The sequence below is a fragment of the Gracilinanus agilis genome, chromosome 1, assembly GCF_016433145.1.
Source record: "Gracilinanus agilis isolate LMUSP501 chromosome 1, AgileGrace, whole genome shotgun sequence".
Lineage (NCBI taxonomy): Eukaryota > Metazoa > Chordata > Mammalia > Didelphimorphia > Didelphidae > Gracilinanus > Gracilinanus agilis.
This window is the reverse complement of record NC_058130.1, coordinates 65,997,519-66,010,103: the sequence shown is the minus strand read 5'-3', so window position 1 is coordinate 66,010,103 and position 12,585 is coordinate 65,997,519. Positions and strand designations below refer to the sequence as shown.

General features: G+C 42.3%; 1 long non-coding RNA gene across 1 annotated transcript; it reads right to left on the bottom strand.

Annotated features, from left to right (window-relative positions):
* Positions 1–242: 242 nt before the first annotated feature.
* LOC123242501 lies at positions 243–12,194 on the bottom strand. Its single transcript, XR_006505821.1, has 3 exons — positions 12,059–12,194; positions 11,252–11,518; positions 243–364 (listed from the first exon to the last, which is right to left on the bottom strand). It is a non-coding gene; the product is annotated as an uncharacterized LOC123242501 (long non-coding RNA).
* Between the last annotated feature and the right edge of the window lie 391 nt (positions 12,195–12,585).

Sequence of the window (12,585 nt, the reverse complement as noted above, 5' to 3'; positions counted from 1 at the left end):
CGCTAGCCCCTGGGTTTGTGTGTTGTGCAGAAAGGTGGGTCACATGCTTTACAGAACAGTTTCCTAATATAGTGTAAGCTTGGCAGGGAATAAGCACGTCACAGGCACACACAGAAATTACAACAACAAAAAAAAAAAGAGGGGGGGAGAGTGTTTGTAAAGTCTGATATGATATTTTCATCATTGCTTCAGAGGGAAAATGAGAAGGCAGAGAGAAACTAAACAATTCCTTTAAATCCCAGTGAACTTTTCTCTCCTCTGATGCTGCTTGGGAGTCGGTGAGTGCATGTGATGTGTTTGCTGCTTCTCTTTGATATCCATCCTCCCGCCTCGGGACATGGTTCTTTGACTCAGTTCTCTCTACCTGCAATGACACATAACCTTGTGAGGGGCTTAGCTCTGCCCAGGGAATTTGCACCAGCAGCCTCAGATGAATGTCCCCAGGAGTCTCCCTGCCAAAGCCCTAATTCAAGACTTGATTAACAGCGGGATGGAAAATGTTATTCTGCTTGTAGTAGTGAATGAGCTGGCTCCTGAAGAGAGGGGGGAATTGGCTCTCCCAGGAGGTGGGAATGTTAAGCCTTCACACCTCCAGGTGAAAGGCTGATTGTTCCAAGAGAAGATACTAATTGTTTGCTCTCTTTGTGGAGTGGTTCTGTTAAATTCTCACTTGCCAGTTGCAGCAAAATGTCCTGCTTGCTCTTACCTGTACACGACAGTCTTCTCCCTCCCTCCAGACCTTTGCATAGCCGCCGCTACCAGTGCCCCCTTACCTGAGATGTTCTCCCTTCTTACTCATGCCTCTGGGAAGTCCTAATTCCTTTCAGGATTCAGTTTAAATATGAAACAAGACCCTTTTTGATGCCCCGTCCCCTCCTAGTAATTAGTGCTCTCACCACCCTCAAACGAGATAGACTGATGAACAGATATAGCATAGAAACAGAAATCAATAAATATGTATATATCTCTACTATCTATCTCTATCTAGATCTAGCTATCTATCTAGCTAGCTCAAGAAAGTGATGTCACATGTCCAGAATATATCCTATAGGCAGAAGACTATGGTAAAGAATACATTCTAGTTGTATATCTTATATAGTCATCACACATTTGTGTTTGTGTATATGTATATATACATATATATAAATAAACTTTAATAAATAAATACATATATGTATACATACATACATATGCATATATATGTATATGTGTATGTGTGTTTATGTATATACACAGACACAGACACAGACACACACATATATATATAAACTTTTCAGCCACTGATTGTTGCCCCCCTTCCCCCCCAGCAGAATGTAAGTACGTTGAAGGCAGGGTCATATTTCTTTTAAGCAGCCCAGACCATGACTCACAGGAGACATTTAATAAATGCCTGAAGATGAATTGAAATAGCATTGCATCCTTTATCCTCTGCAGCATCTTGGTCCCCACTCCTCATTCAGAGAAAAGAAGGGCTCTAGAAAAGCCTGGACGAATCAAATTCCTTTGGTATTTTCTTCAAAACTTAATCATGGGTATATGGATAACTCTAGCTCAAGAAAGGGGAATGGCACTCCCAGAAAGTCTCCTACAGGCAGGAGGCCACAGTAAAGGATGCATCTACGGGGGAGGCAGCTGGGTAGCTCAGTGGATTGAGGGCCAGGCCTAGAGATGGGGGGGGGGGTCCTACGTTCAAATCTGGCCTCAGACACTTCCCAGCTGTGTGACCCTGGGCAAGTCACTTGACCCCCATTGCCTACCCTTACCACTCTTCTGCCTTGGAGCCAATACACAGTATTGATTCTAAGACAGAAGGTAAGGGTTTAAAAAGAAAAAGAATACATCTGCATCATCAAAACATACCCCTTTTCACATTCACTTATTTATATTTTTATTTTGAGGTTTTGGTTTTATATGTGTATTCTTTTACAACAATGACCAACATGGAAGTGTATTTTATAAGTATAACCCAGATCAAACTGCTAACATCTCCAAAAGGGGGTAGGGAAGGGATGGAGGGAGACAAGTTATATCTTATAATTCCAGAAAACAATATGCTGAAAATTGTTATTACATGTAACTGGGAAAATAAAACATCTTTGAATAAAAAAATGCATCTGCATCCTTGGGTTACAAATTAGGGTCATGGGGATAAGTAAGGGGCCTAGAGCTAGTCCCAATGGAAAGACAGAAAAGTGAGCATAAAATAAGAGATGGTCATTTACCACTGACTGGAGTAACCCAGTTTGTGATTAACCAGGACTATAGTCTTCCTATAGACATCAGGGAGGCAGTTTAGGGTTCTAAGAAAATTCCCATAGGAGCATGCATATATTCTTTTTTTTTAACCCTTACCTTCTGTCTTAGGATTAAAACTGTGTATTGGTTCCAAGGCAGAAGAGTGGTAAGGGTAGGCAATGGGGGTCAAGTGACTTGCTCAGGGTCACATAGCTACAAAATGTCTGAGACTAGATTGAACCCAGGACTTTCAGTCTCTAGGCCTGTCTCTCAATCAATGGAGCTGCCCCCATGCATGTATTCTATTTGTGCCCTTGAACAATTAATTTCCCTTTTTTTTTACTATAGTTTCTGTAAAAAATGTAGGGGTTGGTCTACATGACTTCTAAGATCTTATTCAACCTCCAAATTCTGTGCTCTATTTCAGCAGGTATGTTCAGGGTGTTTGTCTGTTGTTGTTTTTTTAGAAGATGAAATAATGAAAAGAACATTTTAAAACAACTTTATTAAAATGTCAGCTAAGAGTTCCTCAAGTTGTTGTACAAAGTCTAGCCATGTAAAGGAAATTAAATTTTTTCTGTTATATGAAAAATGAACTTTGTTTTCAATCCAAAAACTAGAGCTTATGTATTATTAAGAAAAAAATCTTTACTTTCCATCTAAGAATCAATACTATATATTGGTTCCAAAGCAGAAGAGCAGTAAGGGCTAGACAATGAGGGTTAAATGATTTGCTATGGAAGTGTTTGAGGCCACATTTGAACCCAGGACCTCCCATATTTAGGCCTGGCTCTCAATCCACTGAGCCACCTAGTTGGCCCCATATATGATTTTTTTAAAAGCACAGATGAAAGTGAGAGCCACGGGAAGCAGAACTATAACCAGGGCTGGGTAAACAAAGCTTTGACTTAGGGCACCAAATTTTTGAGGATGGTGATAGTACTATCCCTAAGCATGCTTCTTCCCCTGATCTACAGAAGCTTCACCCCAAATGAGCTCCTCCCTTATCCACTGCTCCCCACCCCACCTGTGCTTCTGAGTCTCAGAAGACTTTTTTTCATTCATTCTCTTTCTCATTGTACTTCTAACTCTCTTAAATTTTGTTACCATCACTCAGCTGCATTCTCACCCTCTAACTTCTCTGAGTGCCTGGCGTCTTCTCACCCTGGGACATCCCTCCACCAAATGTCTCCCTTCTCTCATTGGTGAGTTCCTTTAGGAGAGCTTCCTTTTGGGGAACAGAACCAAGAAGAGGCTTTGTTCACTTCTTTCATTCTAACCACCATGGCCCCACAAGGATACTTTCTCCTTCCTACATTGGAATGTAAACTCCTTGAGGACCAGGGCTGTCTTTCTTTGTACTTGTAATGCCAGCTCTTAGCACAGTGCCAGGCACCTAGTAAGCCTTACTGAATCTTTCCTGCCTTGCCCAACTCTCTACCCAAGGCAACAACTAGTCATTGAGACAGATATCCCAGGTATCCCAGGACATGCACATATCCTTCCCTTTGCAGCTAGATCTCAGGTGAATTCCTCACTAGCACCAGCCTTCGAACCCTTCCCTCTCTTGCCTCAGATACAAAAATTCCTCATTTTTAATGAGTCTTCTCTAGGAAGTAACTAGTTAAAGGCAGAAGAGAGGACCCTAGTTATTCACATTGGTAGACACTGATACTCAGTCATTCCTTGTTAGATGAACAGAAACCACTTAGCTTGTGACAAAGGGAATTAGACAAAGTAATCATATTAGCTATCAATTACTTTATGATTTACAAAGTACTTTCTTCAGAGCAATTGTAAGGTTGGTAGCAGACATATCATTATAGACCCATTTTAAGAACAGTAATTGACATTTAATGGCACTTTAAAGTTTGTAAATCACTTTCTGCACATTATCTCATTCGACCCTATGAAATTATGAAGGTTCTATCCCTATTATTATTATTGATAGTAATACACAGTATTATTATTTTAGTCTAGACTTATGATTCCATCAGTGTGAGAGTTCCCAGTGTGGAAACTCCCTCCACAGATGCAGACAAGCTACTCATCAGTAACTTGGGATATTAGAGTTTCCTGGGACACTGAAGGATTAAATGACTTGCCTATCTAGGAATCACACAGCTAATTTATGGAGAGGACTTCCTGATTCCTAAGCTAGTCTTCACTTCATGCCTCCATTTTATGGAGATAGTGAGGAAGATTGGGAAGATTAAGTGAGTTTCCCATTGACATATGGCTGGTAAATGTCAGAGGGGGGGATTTAAACCTAGATCTGCTCTGCTGGACTCCAAAGCCAAGCCATAATGCCTGACCCTACATACACCCATTTGTTGCCTCCTGCATTGGGAGAGGGTTTAATACTAATCTTTTTCACTATATGAATCTCTTTGTAATCCAGCACACAGAATGATATATGCTAATAGCCAAATACTAACTATTTCACATGGTTATTGGGAGAAAATTGGTTTAAAAAACTATAAACCACTACATAAAACCTAAGCTACTATTATTATTTTCAGTGGCTACAAGGGCCCTTTGTATCTCATCTGGGTTTATTTTAGATCTTAATAGAATGCCTTAAGTAGGACTAACTTGCTTCATGGAATCTGAGTTGTATCCAGATTATTGTGAGATGTTGTTGCCCAGTTATTTTGTGATCATTTTAGGTATTACCCTTTCTAACGCCAATTTATTATTAATAAATAAGAAGATGTGAGGGTTTGGGGCCAGGGAGGCAGAAATCAGGGAAGATCCTTTGGTCGAATTACTTTAGCAAATCTCTTTTCTTTTTTATTATAATTTATTTTATTTTTAAAAATTAACTAATTTGCTGGTCTGTTATATTAAAGTTCCCAGGTATCTACCTCCATCCTTCCCCTTCCCATACTTTTCCTCCCTGAGAAGGCATCATTTGACAAAAAGCAGCTAGGTAGCTTGGAGAACCAGGTCTGGAGATAAGAGGTCCTGAGTTCAAATCTGATATCAGACACTTTCTAACTAGGTGATGTAACAAGTGAATCTGGGAAATGTATAAAACTACATTTCCCGTGATCCAACATGGTCCAACGGGTTTCCGTTTCCGACGTCTTGACGCAGGGGAGCGCTTAAATCTCGTGGGTTAGGAGGGAGTGCTCTCTCTTTTTTGCCAGCTCTCTCTCTTCTTTGGCGAGTAGGGCTTGGCTAGGAGGCAGTATGGAGGCGGCAGTTTTGAATGCTTACAAGCGCGTGGTCTAATGATTTTATCTATCAACATGGCTTTAATTAAAATACTAATATATATATTTATACAAGCCTTTATCATTTTTCATATTAATAGTGACCCTGGGCAAGTCACTGAACCCCAATTGCCTAGCCCTTATCTCTCTTCTGTCTTGGAACTGATAACTTAGTATCTCTTCTAAGTCAGACAATAAGGTGTTGTGTTTTTTAAGATACATACATATATATATATGTGTGTGTGTGTGTGTGTGTGTATATATATGTATATATATATAAAACTAGGTCTTACTTGTTTCTATTTATCATTTCTGTTGCTGTATATAATATTTTCTTGGTTCTGCTGACTTAATTCTTCTTAACTTCATGTAGGTATTTGCCTTTTTTTGTTAAAATTAACTTTCTCATGATTTCTTATGATACAATATCCATCACATATGCCACAACTTGTTAAACCATTCCCCAATGGATGGATAAATTAAAAATTCCCAATTAAATACCAAATTGGAAATTCTAAAAATTAGAAGTGAGATGCACAAAATTGAACATAGGAAACCACTGAATTCATAAATAAAACTAAGAAATGGTTTTATGAAAAAAAAAACCCAACAAAATATATAAACCATTGACTAATATGATTTAAAAAGAAAAAAAAACAAATCACTAGAATCAAAAATGAAAACCCAACAAAATATATAAACCATTGACTAATATGATTTAAAAAGAAAAAAAAAACAAATCACTAGAATCAAAAATGAAAAGGGCAGCTGGGTAGCTCAGTGGATTGAGAGCCAGGCCTACAGACAGGAGGTCCTAGGTTCAAATCCGGCCTCAGACACTTCCCAGCTGTGTGATCCTGGGCAAGTCACTTGACCCCCATTGCCCACCCTTATCACTCTTCCACCTAGGAACCAATACATAGAAGTTAAGGGCTTAAAAAATTAAAAAATAATTTTAAAAAATGAAAAGGGTGGATTTACCACTAATGAAGAAGAAATCAAAGTCATTATGAGGACTTATTTTGCTCAATTATATACAGATCTTACCAAGAGCCTATTGAGGTGAAGAAATTCACCTCAAACCACCTAACTAGTAAGCAGTATTAAGCTGGGCCTCCCAACCAGGACCTTCTGACTACAAAAGGTCTGTGCTTGCTTCTACAATCCATTATTCTGCTTCTTTAAGACCTTGAGCAAGTCACTCAGCCATTCTAGGCCATTGACAAAACAAACATTTTTTTTTAAGTTTGAACAAAGGGAGATTGAAGATTCTGTGTGCTGTGCACTTTTAGGAGAGGTGCTGGGGAGAGTCTGGTCACGTGGCCACTGACCATTTAGCTCTCACATTCCAGGAACTGGTTTTGCTGTTTTGTTATTTGTTTTGGGTTTGCTCATTCTCTCAATAAACATTAACTGGATGCCTCCTGTTCAGGAAATGTGTAATGTGGTCTGAACAGCCACACTTATTGGTGTTATCCTGGCAAATGAACCATCTTCCACTGGGTCTTCCCATGTCGACTGCTTGAGAGACTTCTTTCAGTTCTGATTGTACCCAGTGCAATACAGCTGGGGCTGCTTATGGACAGGTTTCCACCTGTGTCTGAAACAGGGCTGGAGCAGGTGGTGGGGAGTTGCAGGCGACTGAATTCCTTCTTTAAAAACCATAAACAATTTATTCCCTCTAAGTCTCTGCTCTGCTGGTTGGTGTTTTTTTTTTTTTAAGTTGCTGTGGCTTCAGATCTTCGAGGTCTGCCATCATTATGCAAGGCTTAATAAGCCTGTTAGGGTCCTCATAATCAGAATTTATCTTCTCTTTAATTGTACCCACACATGCACAACATACACACAACATGTGTGTGTACACATGTATATATAAACCATCTATACACACATGGGTGCATGTGTATACTTATATATGTGTGTATTCAGGATATTTGTCAGACTGACCAGAGCTCCTGGCCATAAGGAGCTGGGGCCCATCTGGAGGAGTCTTGGCTAGGGACCAAACACTGCCCACAAATGAGACCAGGGCCTCTGAGTTTAGTCATCTGGCCAGTTTTCTTTTGTCCTTTTGTATGTGAAATTCCCTTTAAGCCTTGAATCTGATCTCTGATCTCCCTTATTAGCTCAGACAATCAGAGATTTGTTGAGTTTATCAGGGGACTTGAGGACAATAGAATTCAGTGGAAAGAGTGCTAGATTATCCAGGGACTTGGGTTCATGTCTTGTCTTGGCAAATTTGTTCTCTTACAACCCTGGGCAAGCCATTTTCATTTCAGTGGGTGTAGGTTGGACTTGATGACCTCTAAAAGGCCAAGAGAACACTCATAAACTGTCTGGGAAGGTTGCATTGGACTGGAATGGTCAGAGCTGCTGGCCCCAAGAATGTGTGGTCCATCTCCGAGTCATGGCTAATGATCAAACACTAGCTAATGTCTACAGAAGAGAGAAAGCTCACTAAATAGGATTTGGTCTTCTCCTCTATTATAAAGAACAATCTTTTGTTTTAGACATTTTTATCTTTAAGTAAATGGTAATAATGATAAAAGCTATAACAATAAAATACAATTAATTATATGCTATGTTAATTGTCTAATGCACTCTATACTAAAATAATTAGTGAGAACTTCTGTGTAAAAGTGGCTAGAAGGTGACCTGAGTTAAGAAGACTCATTCCAGCCATCTGGCCATGAGTGGGTTACTTGTGCTTAGCACAGGCCTAGAATATTGAAAGTGCTTAGTAAATGTTTGATGAATGACTGGCTGACATAACCCCTTGGTGTCTGAAGCAATACTCTGAAACTCTAAGTTATAACCGAGCTGGAGAGTATTGGATGATAGGAGAATATTTCGACAATAGGAATGTCCCCATTCTGATGAAAATAACAGTTCCAGACCTTCACATATGTATTTAGAATATAATAAAAGTATCTATATAGAATATAGCACATCCTATATAAATGCTCACTATTAATATTATCATTATTACAGTCTCACCTTGACTACTTTCTAGTGTTAGAGTACTCACTACTTTGGGAGATAATTCATTTCTTTTCTCCCTTCAAATGAGACTCTGCCTCCCTTTTTTTTACCCATTATTCCTAGTTCTGTCTCTTAAAGCAACAGAGAATATTTACTCCTTCCATAGGAAAAGCCTCTGATATTTAGAAACCACTCTTGTGGGTGCCCTTAATTTTCTCCATGATTCCCCAACCATATGACATGTTTTCTAGACTCTTCTGACTCTTGGTCACCCTCCTCTAAACATTCTCTGGTTTATTAATGCCTCTTTTAAATGTGGTACCTCAAACTGAATGCATTATTGTAAATGTGACCTGATGAGCACAGTAGGAATATCATCTCTCTTCAGCTGAACATTACAACAGCCTGATACTAATATTCTTCCAGTTCTGTTCTACTTTCATGCAATCAAGGTGTTTCTGGGTTCCAGAATACTATAGCAGAATTCAAGCTCTTGCAAGAAATAGCTACCTGGAAAGGTAACTTGTTAAAGGCAACAAAACCAGGTGGCTAGGTAGCCCGGGGGGGGGGGGGGGGGGGAAGAATGCTGGGCCTGAAATCAGGAAGACCTGAGTTCAAAACTAGCCATACTTATTAGCTGTGCGACCCTGGGCAAGTCTTTTAACCTCTGTTAACGTCAATGTCAGTATCTGTAAAATAGGGATAAGAATAGCACCTATCTCCCAGGGTTATTATGAGAATCACATGAGATAATATTTATAAATTGTTTTGTGAACCTTAAAGAGCCATGTAAATAGTAATAGGAAAGATGGTGGTCCACTTTGAAACCAAGTCTTCTCATAGCAAATCTGGTGCTTCCTTTCTATACTATGTTAAAACTGAAGAGGTCTACTACCAGAAAATTGGCCTTTAGATGAAGATTTTTTTTCTACAACTACTAATAAATCCATTTACTAAGACATGGAAAAGATGCCATTTCCAAACATGGAAAGAATACTTCACTTTAAAAAACAACAACAGATCTTTTAAAGTAAAATTTCATTAACCTTCAAAAAAAAAAAGTATGTTACTGTTGACTGATACTAAGATTGCGGGGAAAGCCTCCAGGAGTTTTCATATGAACTAGGAACAAGTTAATTTCTCCCTATCCTGCAACTGTGCAATCGATTTTTTTTTAATCTAAATGGTGGATTTTACCCTGTTCTCTGTTCTAGTTCCTAGTGGCCATCCAAAATAATTTTGTTTTGACTCTATCAATTGGCACATTAAAATTCCTTTTTAAAAACATTTGAATGAATTTCATATATATATGTATATATATATATGCACACAAATTTGACAAGCAAGCTTTCCGTATGTTCCTCCAAATTATTAATAAAAGCACCGAACAGGACAGAACCAAGGATGGGGCACTATGCCATACAGAGACACTTTCTTCCTGGTTGGCAATGAGTCATTAATCAAAACTGGTTGGTATTGATTCCCAGCAGGGACCCTAGGCTCAGTCAATACTCTAATGACACCTGTAATCAAAGCATAGGGTCTGACTCATGTTAACAAATCAAAGTAGAAATGTAAACAGGATCTCCAATTCATTGTTCTTCCTTGCTAAGGCTAGTAGGTGGCATCCAGCTGTTATGAACAGTGATGGTTATTGAGAGCTCCAAAGCCACTTCCCATCCATGTTTGTCTTTTCCTAGTTCCCAAGGAAGCTCTTTCCTTCTTAAACAGATGAACCATATATGGATGTAAAGGGTGAAGGTGAGTGTGAGGGGCTCGGTAAAAGGAAGGGTGACTTTTTTTGTTTCACTGCTCGGTCCATTTTACTTCTTACCTACAACCCTGGGGGTTTGGAAGTAATTGGAACACACTAGAATGACTATAATGGAGGTCAAGGAAAATCAGTCAGGCAGGAGGCAGATGGTGAGTCTTCCATTCCGATTCCTTCTTCATTACCACTTCCCTCACCTTTCCCATTGCCCAAAGGGGTGGAGGGACTGAATGGTCTGAGTTAGGGGGAGGGGGAATGAGTTGGGAAATGGGTCATAAAACTTGAAGACATTCAAACACCCACTGGCTATAAAAGCCACCTTATGCTTAATTCTAATTGTCATAGAGGGTTCGTGATTCATTCCCTGCTGGTTTCTTCTCTGCTCAAGAGATTACGTGGTACCTGGGAGGAAGGGTTTGGAAAGGGCAGATCTCCTGCCTTCCTTCTAGCCCTCTCCTCCCAAATCTCCTGCTGGGAGGAAGAGGAAGCAAGTGTCTTACTTTCTGTGTTTGCCCTCAAACCCAGGGGGCTAAATATCTGATTTATGAATCTCGGGGTGGGAGGACAGAAGACAGTTGAGGAGCAGGAAATGCCACAAGTCTCAGACAGGGATTTATTCTCTGCTATGTCTGGAATTATCTCCAGGGGATTCAGTTGAGTCCTGGAGAGAGGATACTCTGGGTCATATGGAAATGGGGCCCTAGTGAGGGGTGATTACTGGTTTCCTACAGCAAGGATTTTATGAAGGGATGAGGGCAGAGTGTAGAAAACTCAGGAGTGCTCAACACTCCACATTTGCTGCTAGTTCAGATCTTGATGGGCAACCTGTTGTAATCCAGAAATGTCACTGAACATGGAGTTGGAAACCTGTATTTGAATTACATTTCTGCCACTTACTATCTGTTAAGCCTCAGGTTTTTAATCTGTAAAATGGGGATAAAAACAGCTTCTCTACCCACTTCACAGTTACTGGAAAGAAAATACTAGTGAAAAATACTCTACAAATGTAGACTATTATTCCGGACCCTGCCTAGTGCCTTCTCACCTCCTGTTTCCAGCTGGCTGGCTGAAAAAAGGGCCTTCAGTTAAGGCAGGTCCAGGCTGCTGTCTCTTTACCTCCTTGAGTCTCCTTTGAGGTGGGCAGAAGGGTTGCTAAGAAGAATGCCATGATAGTAGACTACCAGGGTTGGGGTGTTAATCTTGCCTGACACACAGCTAGGCTTCCTCTCCGTGTCCTCTCTCCCTGGTCCCGAAGCATGCCTTCCTTCCTTTAGTCCTTCCCCGGGCGCAGGCCCCAGGCGCTGTCCGAAAGCTGAAAGACAACCGCGAATCTCAATGGAGGAGAACGGCTTGATCCCGGGGCGCTGCCCCACCCCGCTCCTCCTCCTGTCCAGTCTGAGTTGGCCAGCCTACCCGGCTGAGGGCTCAGCCCTCCCTAGACTCCAACCTTGGCCTGATTACTGGCCGCCCCAGGGAGAGGGAGAGAGAACTAGGACCCCAGCTTCCAGCCCCATTTCCTCCCTCTCTGTTTTTTTTTTTGCCCCCGTAGGGCTGCTATGACGCTTTCTAGAAGGGGTCCTGACCAAGTCTCAGTCCCAGGCCGGGGGAGGGTGCGTGGCGCTGGGGCTGGAGGCGCTGCTGCCGGAACTGTCCCTGCGCTGGGGCCCTAGGCTCTTGCCCCGGTCTCTAGCTAGCCTAGGCAGCGGCGAGCGGGGGAGGGACGGTGCACGCACCCACACGCGCGCACACACACACAAGCACACATCCCCACACTCACACACACACACACACTCGCGCGCGCACATCCACACACTCGCTCTCTCGCTCTCACACTAACACATTCGCTCTCTACCTCTCGCTCTCACACCCGCAGAGAGAGAAACCGGCACTTTGCAAAACTCCACTCCGCGCAAGGTGGAAGAGCCGCCGCCGGCGGTGGAGGGGCCGGGGCGCTGTCGGCCGCGGTGGGTGCACACGACGGTCCGGGCTGGTGCTCTCTCAGCCTCCGCCTCGCTCTCCGCTGCCCCCTATATCCCACTCCCGCTGACAGGCTCACGCCGCGCCCGGGGCTGCCTGCGGCGGCGGCGGCGGCGGGAGTAGCAGCAGCAGCAGCAGCGGCGGCGGCGGCAGCAGCAGCAGAGGCAGCGGTGTTTGCCTTCATGGGGGCATCTGCAGGTTAGGCGCTAAGTCCCAGTCTCCTGAGAGAGGAAGGAAGGAAGGAAGCCAGTGAGAGGGGAGAGAGGGGCGAGGGAGAGAGCGCGCTGAAGAGCGGAGCCGCGGGAAGGCAGGCGGGCGGGCGGGGAGCGAGCCGCGCGGCCGGACTCCTCCCTCTCCACAGCCGCCGCGGAGGCAGCAGCAGTAGTTGCCTCCTCCCTGGAC